General features: G+C 39.3%; 1 protein-coding gene across 3 annotated transcripts in view; it reads left to right on the plus strand.

The window, feature by feature from the left end:
* The window catches only part of LOC123021251 (USP6 N-terminal-like protein), a 125,336-nt gene that overhangs the window by 69,798 nt on the left and 40,769 nt on the right, over window positions 1–14,769 (plus strand). For 2 of the 3 annotated variants that reach the window (XM_044425875.1, XM_044425877.1), the window contains exon 2: window positions 10,638–10,939. The exons of the other annotated variant lie outside the window; for it this stretch is intronic. The gene's annotated coding sequence lies outside the window, so the exon portion shown is untranslated. The remainder of the gene's footprint in view (window positions 1–10,637; window positions 10,940–14,769) is intronic. 3 annotated transcript variants of the gene reach the window in all.

The following is a 14,769-nucleotide window of genomic DNA, read 5'->3' on the forward strand; positions in this document are numbered from 1 at the left end:
TCGTTATCAGTTTGTGGGGGTTTTTTTAACAGGAAATGGTTGTACTTCAAACAGAGAACTAAACCAAACTTAATGTATCTTCTATTTTTAAATTCTTCTGTGTTTTAGTAGTGTAGTATAGTTAAGTTTCCGTTAAAGTGTGTGTACACTAGGGCTTACTCTTGAGAAGCAAATCACCTAAAAAAGCTTGTGTTGATGCATATTTGGTATGACTGCCCTAAAATTAAAGCATACTGGATGGATACTTGGTACATTCAAGATATAACAGGATGTGTTATTCCAGTGAATTCAGGAAAGTTATTACATGGCTCATGTTAAAAAGAATCGAGCCATCACTTAGTTGAGAAGGTTATTTTTTTAAAAAATGCACTAAATTGAAATTGGACAAGGTATTTCTATTCAGTGAATGGATTAATAAAATAGGGAACATATTTTAAAACATGCCAAATAGGTGCAAGAGAAGATATGGGGAAAAAACTTCTTGCCAAGTTTTTGGGAAACATAATATTGAGTAAGTAAAGAGGTCTATTTATTGTGAGATTTTTGGATGGTGTTCTAATAGTACATTTAGATCAGCACCTAAATTATACCCTGTGTCACTTTGCAGCTTGCCAGCTATGGTTCTGTATCAGTTGATCTAAAGACCCAATGATGTCCCATGTAGCTTTGTAGAACAGCTATCTATGGCCCTTCAAGTTGCCCTTCAGTACAGGTAGAACTGCTAACAGTTTGCATGCAAGCCTTGCCAGATCCATACTGAACTGTCTTTGAAACTGCGAGGAGTTTGAAAATGTCAGAAAAATGGCATGGGGAACAGTTTTTCAAAGGAAAAGAAAAATTCAAAAATTTTACTGGCATAGCCCCTTTTATGAGCCTGAGCAGTTCCCTGGATCCTAGTCACTATCTATATTGGTAAATTTATGTGGTGTGCTTTTTTCTAAAAAAACCTCTAGTATGTATTTTAAAGCATGAGAGTTCTGAACTTGTGCTTGTGGTTAACAGGAAATAGTTATACTTAAAGCAGAAAAGTGAACATTAGCCTTAACCTTCACTTTGATAGCAGACACTTTTATTTTTAAATTCATGGTACCAGATGTGTTGCATGGCAGTCTGGGGAGGGATCAGATGACTGAACATAGGGAAGATCTGGAGAAAGAAGCTACAGCTGCTTCATCTTCCACTGCAGCAGGGAAGCTAAAGGTCTCTGGTTTGTGACCTGGCAAGTCAAATAAAGAATTGTGCCCCTTTTCTCCCTGTCTATTTCACTCCCTTGGCAAGACCGGGGAGAAATAAAACAGTATGCTCTGTCCTATGAGGGAGTCCTGTTGCATGCTAAAGATTTAGAAATGTATTATTACGGTGTAAGCATTTGTGGACTGGAGATCATTTCATCAGATGCTTAAAATGCTATCCTAAGTTGGCATGTATATTACATCCATAATTTTAGGAGGTAGAGGATGTACGCAGTGAAATGCAAAAAGATGCTCAGAGGGCTGTGAAAGTATGAGAGCCAGGGTGTAGTGCTTAGAATGTCAGACTAGAACTAGGGCACCAAGGTTCAAATCCTCATTTAGCCAGAAAGCTTACTGGATGACCTGGGCCGTTTTCTGTCCCTCAGTTTTACCTGTCTCAAAGGGCTGTTAAGGTAAAATGAAGTAGCATGTATGTTGCTTTGAACTTCTTGGAGGAAAGGGTGGATATAAATGATATAATTAAATTAATAAATACAGATTTTAATGTTTTGTGAAACTATAGCATGTTAGGTAATCTAGCAGTGGTCTGCTGCAGACTCTGTCTGGCCCTTCTGTTACTGGAATGAAGCATCCTAGGGCTAGTTTGCTGAGCCTGGAAGAGGTTGTAGTTACAAGGCCCTTGTCCAGATGCAGCATGTGGGGGTAGAAGAGTGAGTATGTGAGGAAGTAGTTCTCTCCATTCCTACAGCTGCTACCATTATTCGATAGAAACCAAAATGCCCTGTAGCTATCACTGAAGGGGAGGAGAGGCAATGAAGCTGCCAAGTATAGCTGACTCACAGCATTGGGTTCACCAGCGTGCCACAGATACATACATTTTTGGAAAAAAAAAAAAAAAAAACCACTCAAGACATGTTCACAGAGCTTTTAAACTTCTTTTAGATTTAAGTCAGTATTGGCTTTAAGTGACATTTGAAAAAAATGCCCTTAATGGCACATCTTAAATCAGCAGTGTCAACACAGGTTCATTCATCACTATATGCAACAGGGCTAAAAGCCTTGTCTATGCTAATAAAGTTTTAGAATAGCATGGATGTTGCCTTTTTTCTTTGTGTAATGAGATTTGAGTAACTCTGTCTAGAAGTGTCTTCTGAGAAAATTCTGAGTAGTACTATAAAGAACAAAGTGGCTTTCATTTTCTTTCTCCATGGGTGTTTTTCCTGCTCCTGATGCTTTCTAACCTGCCCACAAAACTTAAAAAAAATCTCTCTGAGTACTTCAAAGCTGAGACTCTATTTTCTAATACAAAACACATTTTGTCCTTGGTTTGAATTGTTTTAAGGTAGTGCTTTCTTTTAGGAGGTTCTGTGTAAGAGGCGTTTATTGTACACTCTGAATTCTTTACTCATGATAGGGGCCTTACACAATGTTGTCATCCTACAGGGCCTCTTCCATGTTTTGCAGTCATTTTCACACTGTTTTTTAAAAACAAGGCTAATCAGTTATTCTTTAGCTATTGCGCTAAAACAAGCCCATGGGGCTTTTTTTAGAATTTATTGCAGTACCATCTTGTGGTTATGCAACAGAACATTTAAGAAGGCAAAGGAAAAACCAACATCTTCTGTTTTCTTTGTCAGACCTTTTATTCCTGCAAAGAAAACGGAAGAAAAGGCTTTGGTGAAACATTGGGTAAAATACCGCATGTAGAGAATTCCTTAAGCAGCCGTGGAAAACCGTGCCTATTGCAATCAGATTTCACTTGCATGGTAGTCAAGTTCATGTCAGAAAATGTGTGGGTTTGCATGTTGTCCTAATCACCCTGTGAATAATGAATGCTGGGCTGATGGTTTGTGGAACAACTCATGTGGTATCCAACAAGTGCTTAGGCTCACCATGGGTTGTGCCTCCATTCCTTCCCCCTCAGTCCTCCAGCTGGTATCCCAGGGAACTTGGCACCTAAGACCATCTTCTTTTACTCTTTCCCCCTTTTCTTCTGGAGGTTGCTTTCTGTGACCTCTAACTTGAAAGCCAGCCACAGCCCTCCAAAGTACCCATCGAAAATGGAGGGGATATCACTGGTACACCACTCTTCTAAAATTATTTTAAGCACAAGAAATTAAGCTTTTATATTATTTTTAAATTATTTTAACCTGCACAAGTGAAGAGGTGTGCACTTGTGGGAGTCCGAAATGGGAAACCTTGCTTGGGCAATGCAGAAGGTGTCTTCTGCCAGAGAGGGAACCGAAGGTGTATCCTGTCAAAGAACAGACTGCATATCAGTCAAAGAACATGCTAAGTTAGCAGTGATCCAGGTTCACACAACATGTTCACACAACATGTCAACATACGAGCTTGTATGCATGATGGATAGATTTGCCATGTGTATGTAGTCAATGCTTCCATATCTGTCCTGAGGTATGTGACAACTCAGTAGGTAGCAGGAGTAAGCTTTAGTGTAGAAACTGGGATTGTTAGAAACTAGAAATCAGAAGAAACCAAATTCTTGTCAGATGCAGCCTGAGTTTTTGCCCAGGAAGCATTTCCAAGGGCTAATCAGTTGTTCCAAAACAGCTGAAGAGTAATGCAAGGGGGAAAGCACTGCTTCATCTTTTTACTTACCCTTATAGAAGAGAGCAGCTTCAGATAGCTCTCTTCAACTAGAACTTACATCTTGATATTAATAACTGAAGAACATCTTGTATGTAGCTGTGATGAGCTATCCATGCAGTTATTTTACCAAGCAAACAGTTCTCAGTTTGAGATTCCCTTACATTTATTCATGTTATTTTAAACCACTAAATATTTTAAAAATCCCCAAATCATTTCCATATGAATATTAAACTCACGTTTAAAATACAATTTTAAAAACACTGCAGTTACACCTCATCATCAGTTGATCAGTTGACCAGCAGTAGCATAAAACAGCATGGATAATTTAATTACAAGCTAGGGAAAGCCTGAGTGAACAGGCTCATTTTCAGGAGGAATTTGAAAGATACCAGATTTTCTGCCTCTTGAATGGCATAAGGCAGTTTCTTCCAACATGAGCATTGAACATGGCTCAATGCCTAACAAGACAGCCAGTTCTTTTAGCACAGGTCTTACAGGAGCATAGCTGGATGTCCCAGTGAACACCCCAACTGCTGGGTAGTACACCATCTGTAGTTTCTGAACCAGGCCCAAGGACAGTCCCATACAGAGCACATTACAGTAATCTAACTGTGAGTTTACCAGTGCATGGATTACTGTTGCTAGATTATCCCTTTCCAGGACTGGGTATAGTTGGCATGCCAGCCAAGGCCGATAGTGACATTCTGGGCACTGAGTGATAAAGGTGAATCCAGAATCACTCCCAAACTATCCACTTGGTCTGTCAGGGAATGTGCAGTCCTGTCCAGAACAGGCAAATAGTCCAGTTCCTGGTCCAGGGAACTTCCAACCCATAGGTCTGTGTTTTATCAGGAATACATTTCATTGTATTAGTCCTCATCCAAGCCATATCTCAATCTGAGCACCAGTTCAGAACATGCACAACCTCTCCGAATTCAGACTTCACAGAGAAAATAGAGCTGGGTGTCATCATCATTGCTATTGATGATGATGATAATTTCATTTCTATATGACCCTGCAGGCAAAGCTCTCCCTGTGGTTTACAGCAGTCTATAAATCAGATAATAAAATACAACTATATATAAATCTGGAAAAACATTGGTTTGCTGGTAGTGACAACTTGCCCCAGATTGTCATGCTAAACAGCATTCAGGGTAAAATGGTATCCTGTCGCACTCTGCAATTCAATTTTCATGCAGCCAAGGTGCAGCTTTCACCACTTATGCTCCAGCTCTCTTCTGACATGTTTCATTGTCCAGAACTTCCCAGTAACATGGAGAGCTAACTCTACCCCCTCTTTTATTGATCTCAGCAGCTGTCTCCCCACAACACCCATGAGCCTTGGCCGGTGCTGCACTGAGTGACTAGGCGTGTAAGACCAGGTGACCCAGCTTACACACCCAGGTCACCATGATGCTTGTAGGGCACACCCTTTATCCACTATTGTGTTGTGTTGGTGAGAGTATTTGACTAGAGACCTGGGAGATCTGGGTTCTAGTCTCCACTCGGCCATGGAGCTCACTGGGTAATATTGGGACAGGCACAGCCTCTCACCCTAACTTACCTCACATCTGGTTATGCAGATAAAATGGAATGCACAACTGTGTAAGCCTCCTTGGGTTCCTTGCAAAAGGAAACATGGTGGAATGCAAATGCAATGTAATGACAATAAAAATAACAACAATAATAATTGTGGATTACTAAGATCTAGTTGCAAACCAACTAGCCAACACCACACCGAGTCAGATGATGCAGTAGCCAGTCCAACAGGAACCTGTGGGATAGGCAAGGTTTCACAGCAAGAAATGGCTTGAAGTTATCCACCATTCCAATTATATTTCCTCAGCCTATCTCAGTTCCTTATCCATGAGAAACATTATTGAGGCACCCCTATCTCCATATCACTTTTCCTCCCACCCTGAATTTTGGCCCCTCCTCCCCCAAGAATTATTATTTTAAAAAAGAGAGAAGAAAAGGAGGGATTGAAAAAGTGGGAAGAGAAAAATTGGAATGAAAGAAAAGGAAAAGGAGGATGTTCAAGGGCAGATGGGAATTACTACATTGACCAGTACAGGGTAAAATATAATAATAAAGGCTAATGATGGCTGACTGGCCAATTAGATGCAAAAAATCAACATGGACAATTGCATCCCACTCTGAGTTGACTGGAAGATATTCTAACATATATTCTTGACTCTCACGATATATGAATATGTTAGTGATATAAGATCATCTCAGAATAAGGAATGTTGAACTAAAAATAGTTCTCTGATCATTCTTAGTTCACTTCTTTCTAAACAATAAATGGTATTTCAACCATATTGTATCCTTACTGTGGTGTTTCTATAAGCCAACAGCGTGCAGTTCTATATAATGAATAGGAAAGGGGGGTTGCTTGTTGTTGATCTCCTTTATGGGGCTAGACTTTGATGGATAGTGTAGTGTGAACTACCAACCCACTGTGCTCTGGAGCAGAAGGTAGGAGCTGGAAGCTTTATCTTCTGTGGAGGGATTGTGGGGAGGCAGAAGCTGCTGCTGGCTTTGCTTTTTAATAGCAAGTGACGGAAGGCAATGCTGTTATTAGCATAAGAATCCAATTCACACAGTAAATAAAAATATTTCCTAAACATGTTTACTTGGAAGTAAATCCATTGATTTCAATGAGACTTAATTGGTAGCCAGTGCAATATACAGGGTGGTCCAAAAGTAGGTATACAGTACTGATTGGGACATGGAGAACCTCAAACAGTGGACTAATTGAAGGAGTTCATCTCACAAGCATTTATTGATGTTCGTGTTAAATGTTGGGATTTCTGTCACAGTGTCGGAGACAGGTTCCAGCAATGTTGCAATATTGATGGAGGATATTTCAAGTGCCTAAGAGACTAAACATGACCTGATCATTACTGTATATCTACTTTTGGCACACCCTGTATATCAAGTCAGTTGAACAGAATTTTGATAAGGAAGGGCCAAAGTCTTGTTTTATGGTGAGGCTCAGCATAGTGGCTTTGAAGTCATGTTTAATAGGATTGCACCCTCAGTCCTTAGATCGCAGTACGGGGTTATTATGAATTTCTATACTGCTCTATATCCAAAGCTCTCTGGGTAGTTTACAGTAATCCATAAAAGAAAACAAAATGCAATGCAAATATCATAAAATCCAAACATCAGTGAAAAGTAATATAAGTATAATATATAGTAAAAAGGTCCCTGCAAAAAAAGGAAAATGCCTGAGATGTGTAATCTCAAGCCCCAAGTAGCCAGTAAATTTTTAAAAACCTTGGCATAAAAGGCAGTCTTTACCTGGCTCTGAAGTTGGTGGCACCAGGTGGGCCACAGTGAGGGGGTTGTCCCAGAGATGGAGGGCCACCACAAAGAAAGCCCCTGTCCCTTGTTGCCACCCTCCAAGCTTCCTTGAAGTTCCCCTTTTGAATGCTTAGGATGGAGAAGAAGAATCAAGTCGTCCTGGAGACATAAATAGGCTAAGACGGGCTAAGTAAAGGCATCACTGAAAAAATAGACTACCAAATCTTTTGTCTGTTTTTTACTTACTATACAGTTGTATAAAGTAAGAGGTAATTGTCTTGATACCTTCTGCTGTGAAGAACAGCTCAAGGACTTGCATGAGCTATTCCTCAGGGTTTTGCTTCAGAGAGTTTCAAATCTTTGTTACTTCTCAATCTTGTATTTAAATGCCATTATTGAATAACTGATATTGATAAGCATTTTTTCCACTGCATGTTGTCCTATGGCTGCCTTCAGATGAAGAAAAAGAAAGTGATCGTCATTTCTCTTGTACCAGCCTAATTGATAATATTTGTAGTATGAGATTTGTTGTTTTATGTGAATGTCACTTCCAATGCCAAAAACTTTTCCAGCTAGTAAATAGCAAAAAAATACCCCTCTGAGCTAGATGTTAAGTGAGGAACAGTAGGCTATGGTATCTGTAGAAGCTCCAGTGGCATTGTAGATTGAAGAGATCTTCAATTTTAAACAAAAGTCATTGAAAAGCAGCTGCAAGAGTTTAAGATGTAAATTTAGAATCCTATATTGGTTTAGGCAGAAAATTTGCAGCCTAAACCAGTGCATGTTTTTCCTCTCTTGCCATGAAGTACTGTGTCATATTGCAGTTGCTTTTTTAAAAAAACTATGTCTAGAGGTAATTGGCAGCAACTGTTGCCAAGTATTCCATGAAAGTGGCTCAGAGAAACAAAACCCCTCTTTCCCCACCAGGAAGGGTGTGAGCTTGCCTCTTAAACGTGTGCTGACCTTTCAAGTACCATGGATTTTTAAAAATGCCTGTATCTGTGAGTTATTCTATAGACCAAGGGTTCCCACCCTGGGGTGCCTGCATCCCAAGGGATACAAGATGGCATTTCAAGGCATGCAACAAAGAGGAAGACTGCATCACGATTCACCAAAATGGAATTTTATGCACTGAGTTATTATTTTTTTTTTTTTTAGTTCAGTATGTTCACCTGCAGTACTCTATATGGTTAAAAAACAGAATTTGACTTCTTCATCTTCAAATGTGCTATTATTTTTGTAGGGGGTGTGAACATAAACATTTTCTAGCGGTGTGGGGCATAGAAAAGTTTGGAAACCACTGATATAGGGAGACTTAGCAAGCTTGAATCAAGTTAGTATAAAACTTACTAATCTTAAAGGAAATCCAACACATTTTTTGTTTTTCAATTTCAGGGGTGATTTCAGCGGCTAGTTTTTTTGGTAGATATTCAAATAAACTGAATGAGCTAGTTGTTAACAACTTTGGAACTTTTCAGTTTTGTACATCTACTTCCAAAGGGACATTTACACTTTTTTGATCCCTGTTGCACATCATATATATAGTATAGAATGATGAATTGGCTTGTAAAATTTGTGGGAAGAGAGGCATAAGAAATATTTCTGTACTTAAGATATTTTCTAGCATTTTCTGCCCTTTTCTGTATTGTTTTTACATGTTAATATGGGTTAAGCTAAAAGATTTGTGTCTGTGTGTTGTTTTTAAACTTAGCCTAAAAAAACTACCTGCTTATCTTGAAACTCCATCATCTGGCAGATGAGTTTCAGGCTGAAACAAAACAAATGTTTGTCTTAATTATGCCCTGCAAATCTAAAGATAGCAGACGATGAAGAATTGTTGCAGAAGTCTTGAAAGAAAAGGTTAACTGAAAAATATTTCTATTTAAAGTAGCATGTTTTCTCCAACATTGCACCTACATTTTAAGCTGCTTGTTTCTTTATTTTCAACTGAAGGAATGTATTCTGCTGGTTTGTTGAAACAACACTATCCTACTCATCAAATCACTAGAAAATAGGCAAGACAGTGTTGCCATGCTGGTGATCCAGTGTAGCTGCCATAACTCTGTTGTATTTATAATTGGGTTGGTAGGTAAGGATGGCAGGTTAATTGCCATATGTGTGTGTGTGCGTGCATGTGCATGTGTGTACATAAAAGTAAACTTTTACAATATATTCTAACTTGGCTCAGAATGTACCTGGAACATCGTAAGGAATGAATGAGTGGCCTTAAGAGCATGACAGCAGGTTGTATGAAGAACACTTCACCCTTATAGTCCTGCTAAGAGCTCTCACCAGTGTTCTTTCTTTCTTTTATGTGCTAGCTATTTAGATCACTTCACTGAGGCTGGTGCATACTTACCAGGATAAGAAGAATTTTTCTATGCCTTAGCAAGAAATATTACTGATACTACAAATCTTATCATGTAGATAGTTTAGGTAAATTAGGTGTACAGTTCACAATTCACTCCTTTATATAAGGAGTACTTTGCATACAGTGCCCGTGTGACCTATAAACAATATAATCATGTACAAGTTTAGCCTCATCTTTTTCTTAAAAAAATTAAGAAAAACCTTTTATTTTTATTTTTCTTAACAGGGCAATAGGAATTTTTAATTGGGATAGTTCTTGATCATGGCAGGGAAGAGAAGCAAACCACTGCTACCCAACATGTGCTGCTTGGGTACTTGGAGAGTGGCTGACACAGGCAGTGGCCAGGGCAGCGAGTAGGTTCTGTTATTCTTGCCAAGTGTGCAACTGTATTTTACCTACAGCAGGATTGTTTATCCAGGTACAGGAAGCATGACAACCTAAGCCAGAATCTGTTGGGTTCATCTGATGGCTTGCTAGGAAAAGAACAAGCCACCACGAGTAAGCCAGGCTGGGTTCTGATGACAAACAGCTAGCTAGCTGTGCATTATGGGTTGTCATGTTGTGTGAATCAGCTCACAGGGTAAGTGCACAGAGACTGGCACTGTGATTTTCCTTCTCTCAGTGCTTGGCAGGCCATACTACAGTGAAGAGCCAAGCAAGTCGCAATATAAGTTCCATTTTCAAACTGACAGAAAATGTGTCTCCTGTTCTGTGTGGCAGTCTCTATGTACATTTCAAGTGCTTCTAATGTAGCACTTACTGGAAGCCTGCAGATACCTCCAGCAAATTCTTTTCTTTAGGTCTAAAAACAAGTCTCACAAATCCTACCATGTGGACATTAGGAAAAAAGTTGTTTTGTTAATTTTTCAGACTGTCAGTGTGCTGCAATTACCAGCATAGAGGTATGCGAAAAAGCAGTACAGTCAATGTTTTATGGGCTAGCAATTTTTGTGAACTTGTTCATAAGGCTGATAAGAATTGACATCAATAGCATGGAAAGTTGCCATGCAGACATATCTTTACTCTTCTGGCATTGTACTTGCATCCTGTGTAAGACAAAATAATATCAGAAGAAAGCAGGAACAGTGGTGGTGGTGGGAATGGCCACAGCTCTAGATGCTAAAAAAATATTTCTGTTGGATTTTCTTTTTCAGTCAATGCAGTGGGAGAATGAGATTATCTGCATAGGAAGAGCTCCTACTGTGTAATTCCTTTCAACGTGATCAATGACCAACACAGGTGTAGAAAACCAACAGAAAAGGCAAACAAGTTTTCACTGACAGTGGGCAAATATGAGCATAATTAGGCTAAGAACTGCCTGAAAGAGTTGACTGCAAACAGAAGAGCCAATTGGCAATCCTTGATCATTGGGAATGTTTTCTGTTGGATAGTATCAAGACAAGAGAGGCCACTGTAGCTTCAACTGGTGCAGTGCTAGACATAATAGCCATCTCAGGTAAGGCCCATCATTGTTTGGTCTGTCTCATTCACTTCTTTCATTTTCTAAAGAATGCTTATGTGATTTCAGTGCTTTTGAAAGAATGTTCAGGGGAAGTATTTTAATGAACATGTGTCCCCTTTGACTAGAGGCAGTGTGGGTTTTTTCCTCTGTCTATTCAGTGGCATCTTCTCCATCGAAGACCAGCTCTGTTTGGGCTGTCTTTTGCCTAGGGCTTTTTCATTGCATGTTCAGCTTTAGACTATTTCTCATCACTCCTTTTACTTTAAAGGTTCAGAATTGTAGTTCGGAGGAGTTTTGGGTGCTCATTGTCAGTGGAGCACAGGGGGATTGATGGCACAGAGCTCCTTTTATCAGCTCAACTTTTATCAACTTTATCAACTCTGTCCTTGTCTGAACATGGATAGCCTACTTATCCATGTTCTGGTAATATGGCTGCCTTTGAAAATGGTGTGGAAACTTCAGCTGGTTCAACAACAAGATAGTTAATGAGGACTGGTCAATGTTAATGCCATATTAGACCTGTACTGTACCATCTGCACTGCCTGCCAGTTTATATTCAGACCCAATTCAAAGTGCTGGTATTAATATTCAAAATCCTTAAAGGCTTGGAGTCAGGTTGCCTGAAGAATCATTTCATCCCATATATTTCTGCCTGGACTCTATGTTTGGCCTCAGCAGCCCTTCTCCAGAAGCCCCTACTGAAGAAAGTGAGCTGGGTGGTGAAAAAAAGGGCCATTTTGGCTGAAGCACCCCAGCTGTGGGAAAGAACTTTCCAGAGATGGTTGCCTGACACTGAGATTGTGTTCTTCCTGGTGCCAGGCAGAGACCTTGTCTCAGGATTTTTGTCTTCCAAATCCCTTTTGTTTTAAATCTTTTATTGTAATTTAGAAGTTTGTATTGCTGCTAGGTTTTACTGTGGCTTTTATTTCTATTTTGTATGGTACTTTTATTTTGTATGTTATGGTTGTAATTGTTGTGAACCAGAAAGCTTTGACTATTGAGTGGTATATAAATGTAATAAATAAATAAAACCTGTGTCATATTTTGTAGTTACTTAATTATGTAGGGAACAATCCCTATGGCTCTAGACAGTGTCCAAGGGCCCATAAGATATTTCAAATTCACAGATATGAGCTTAGAGTTGGGGATATGCATTCCAATCCTGCCTCTGGGAACTCACCTTCAGAAAAGGAGTAAAGGGGAAAGTCCAGTTGTCAGGGAGAGGAGGACACTGCAGAGGCCATGGTATGATCCACCTTGTGTTCTCTTCAGCTCCTTCCCTGCCTATCCAAAGTGCCCCAGATAGATGGCCAACAATGGGCATCTAGTGAAAATGCGAGCAGGAAGAGTAGAGTGGCAAAGAACACCTCTGTTGCTCCTTCTGCCACATGGGATGATCATTGGCCTCCAAGTTCAGAGGCTGATGAATCTCAGTAGGATTGTGCCCTTATTTCAGAAACTTTTCCTGTCTTGTTTAACAACATAGATTCAAGTAGTTCAATGTGTTGGTGTTCCTGGCAGCACAGCTTCTCTTGCATCCTGTTTTGATTCATCTACTAAAGCTGGAGAGTTCCACTATTCTTGATCCTGTGAGACCTTATCCCTGTCGTTAACAACTGGATGGGGAGTTCGCAATTCCTTGACATAACAAAATTAATTTTATATATAGAATTAATCCTCCCTCTTCTGTTCTGTTGCATTCCATTTTTCTACAAAGAACCCTGGAGTATCTCCTCTTTCTAAGATCCAAGAACAGATCAGATTGCAGTAGAAAACAATGATAGACTGTGGCTTATGAACTCTGCTTACTATTTAACCAGTGTATATGCATTGTTGTTGTTTCTTTGAAACCAAGGCAGGTTAGAAAAATTTAGAAAACAAAGACCATATCCTAAGTACACATAAGTGAACCTGTAAGTAACAGGTGCATGCTTATGTATGTGTGGTGGTATCATCATCATCAGATACAACCTGTATTCACCAAAAAGGATTTTTTCCATTGCTCCATCAGTCATGAAACAACATACTTATGAGTCAGAACTGCACAGATAGCAATGATGGCGCACTGTGTTGATGTATGACATAGTGGTTGTGAATCCAGTAGTATGGGTGATCTTGGCCTTGTTCTCCACTGAGATCTTACTCTTGATGAACATTTCTTCATCACTGCTCTTCCAAGTCTCAGCCCTCTAATACCTTGGCTGCACTCTCCCTTCGAACTGATGCTTGAGCCAAGGTCTGCAAAGTGTTTCACAGTTTCAGTTTGTTGCTGATAGTAAAGTTGTCTATGGTCATGATTTTGTTTTCTTAATATTCAACTGAATATTCTGCTGCTTTTGTACTTTTTTCACTTTAATCAGGAAGCATTTCAATTTGCTGCTTTCTGTTAGTGATATGATATCCAGATATCCTGAACGATTGATGCATCTTCCACCATTTTTTGCTCCTGCTCCTTCTGACTCTAATCCAGCTTTTGACACTGTTATTAATTTTGGTAATTACATGTGCAGATGATGGAATGCATACATCTATTGTAAAAATGGAAGTGATATATTGCTTTCTCCTGTAAGAAACAGAATTTTTGTCAATTGGTTATGTCTGAACATGGATTGAAGATGCTGTTAAAATTGTTCATAAAACTCACAAAATTCGAATTGCTAAGATGTTTTAACAGCAGTACACCTTTTATTTATAATACCCCTTTAGTAAAATGTTCAGATTCAATATAGTGCTTCACCGTATACTCATGTTTTACATGTGGAGCTTGGCAGACTTAAAAAGTTCATTGCTGTCAGAACAAGTTCATTGAAAAATTTATATCACAAAGGGCCAAATGCTCTTAGTGAAAACTGTTATAAAATACAGCCAGATCTAAGCAATTTTAAAATACTGCATTTGCAGACAGGGTAAAATGGCAAATGGCAAAAACAGTTAACCAAAGTCCTAGCTATTCAGGAAGGTCAGCCAGCCTATCAGAATTGGCAGCCAGCTGATTTGTTGGGCTTCTATAAGCATGGAGCTCCCAGGAAGGCTGCTAGCCAATGTAGTCAGCCCTTGTAGCCACCTGTTTAACTCCGTAAAGCATAACTCGAAAACAATACAGTATGTGAGTAAAATTAGTTCCCCCAAATTTAAATATTTAAAATAATTCTGTTCAGTTTGGAAAGAGAACCGGTTAATGAGATAAAAATTGTTTGAACTGCACTCCGTACAGCAACAACATCTGGAACTGTGTAGCCTAGAAAAAAGGCTAAGTGAGGGGAGATATAATGGAGGTATACAAATGATGTGTAGTATGAAGAAATTAGAAATTGCATATTTTCCCTCCTCTCTTATAATATTACAATCCAGGATCATTCCACGAAGCTGATTATTGTGGTGGGGGAGGTTCAGGACAGATGAAATGAATTACTTCTTCACCAACACATATTCTATAAAAATGGAATTCACTTCCAGAAGATATAGTTTGCCCACCAAATCAGATGACATTAAAAGGGGATTGATCAAATCATAGAACATGAGGTACCTCCAGCATCAAAGGCAGGGAACATGGTTGGGAGGGTGCTGTTACTCTTGCCCTGCTTGTGGATTTCCCACAGGCAACTGGTTGGCCACTGTTTGAATAGAATGCTGGACTACTTGGGCCTTGATTTGACTCAGCATGGTTTTTCTTATGTCGTAACTGGTATCTGTGGTTGATCCCAATTGTCTTCTTCCTGTAAGGAAAAGGAATGTTTTTTTCAAATATACTAGACTGCTGAAACACAATGTCTGTATTGCCTAACATGAACTACATAAAAAGTGTTCTTTGGATTTTGCAGCCT

This window comes from Varanus komodoensis, unplaced genomic scaffold (genome assembly GCF_004798865.1).
Source record: "Varanus komodoensis strain SLA01 unplaced genomic scaffold, ASM479886v1 scaffold16, whole genome shotgun sequence".
Taxonomy (NCBI): domain Eukaryota; kingdom Metazoa; phylum Chordata; class Lepidosauria; order Squamata; family Varanidae; genus Varanus; species Varanus komodoensis.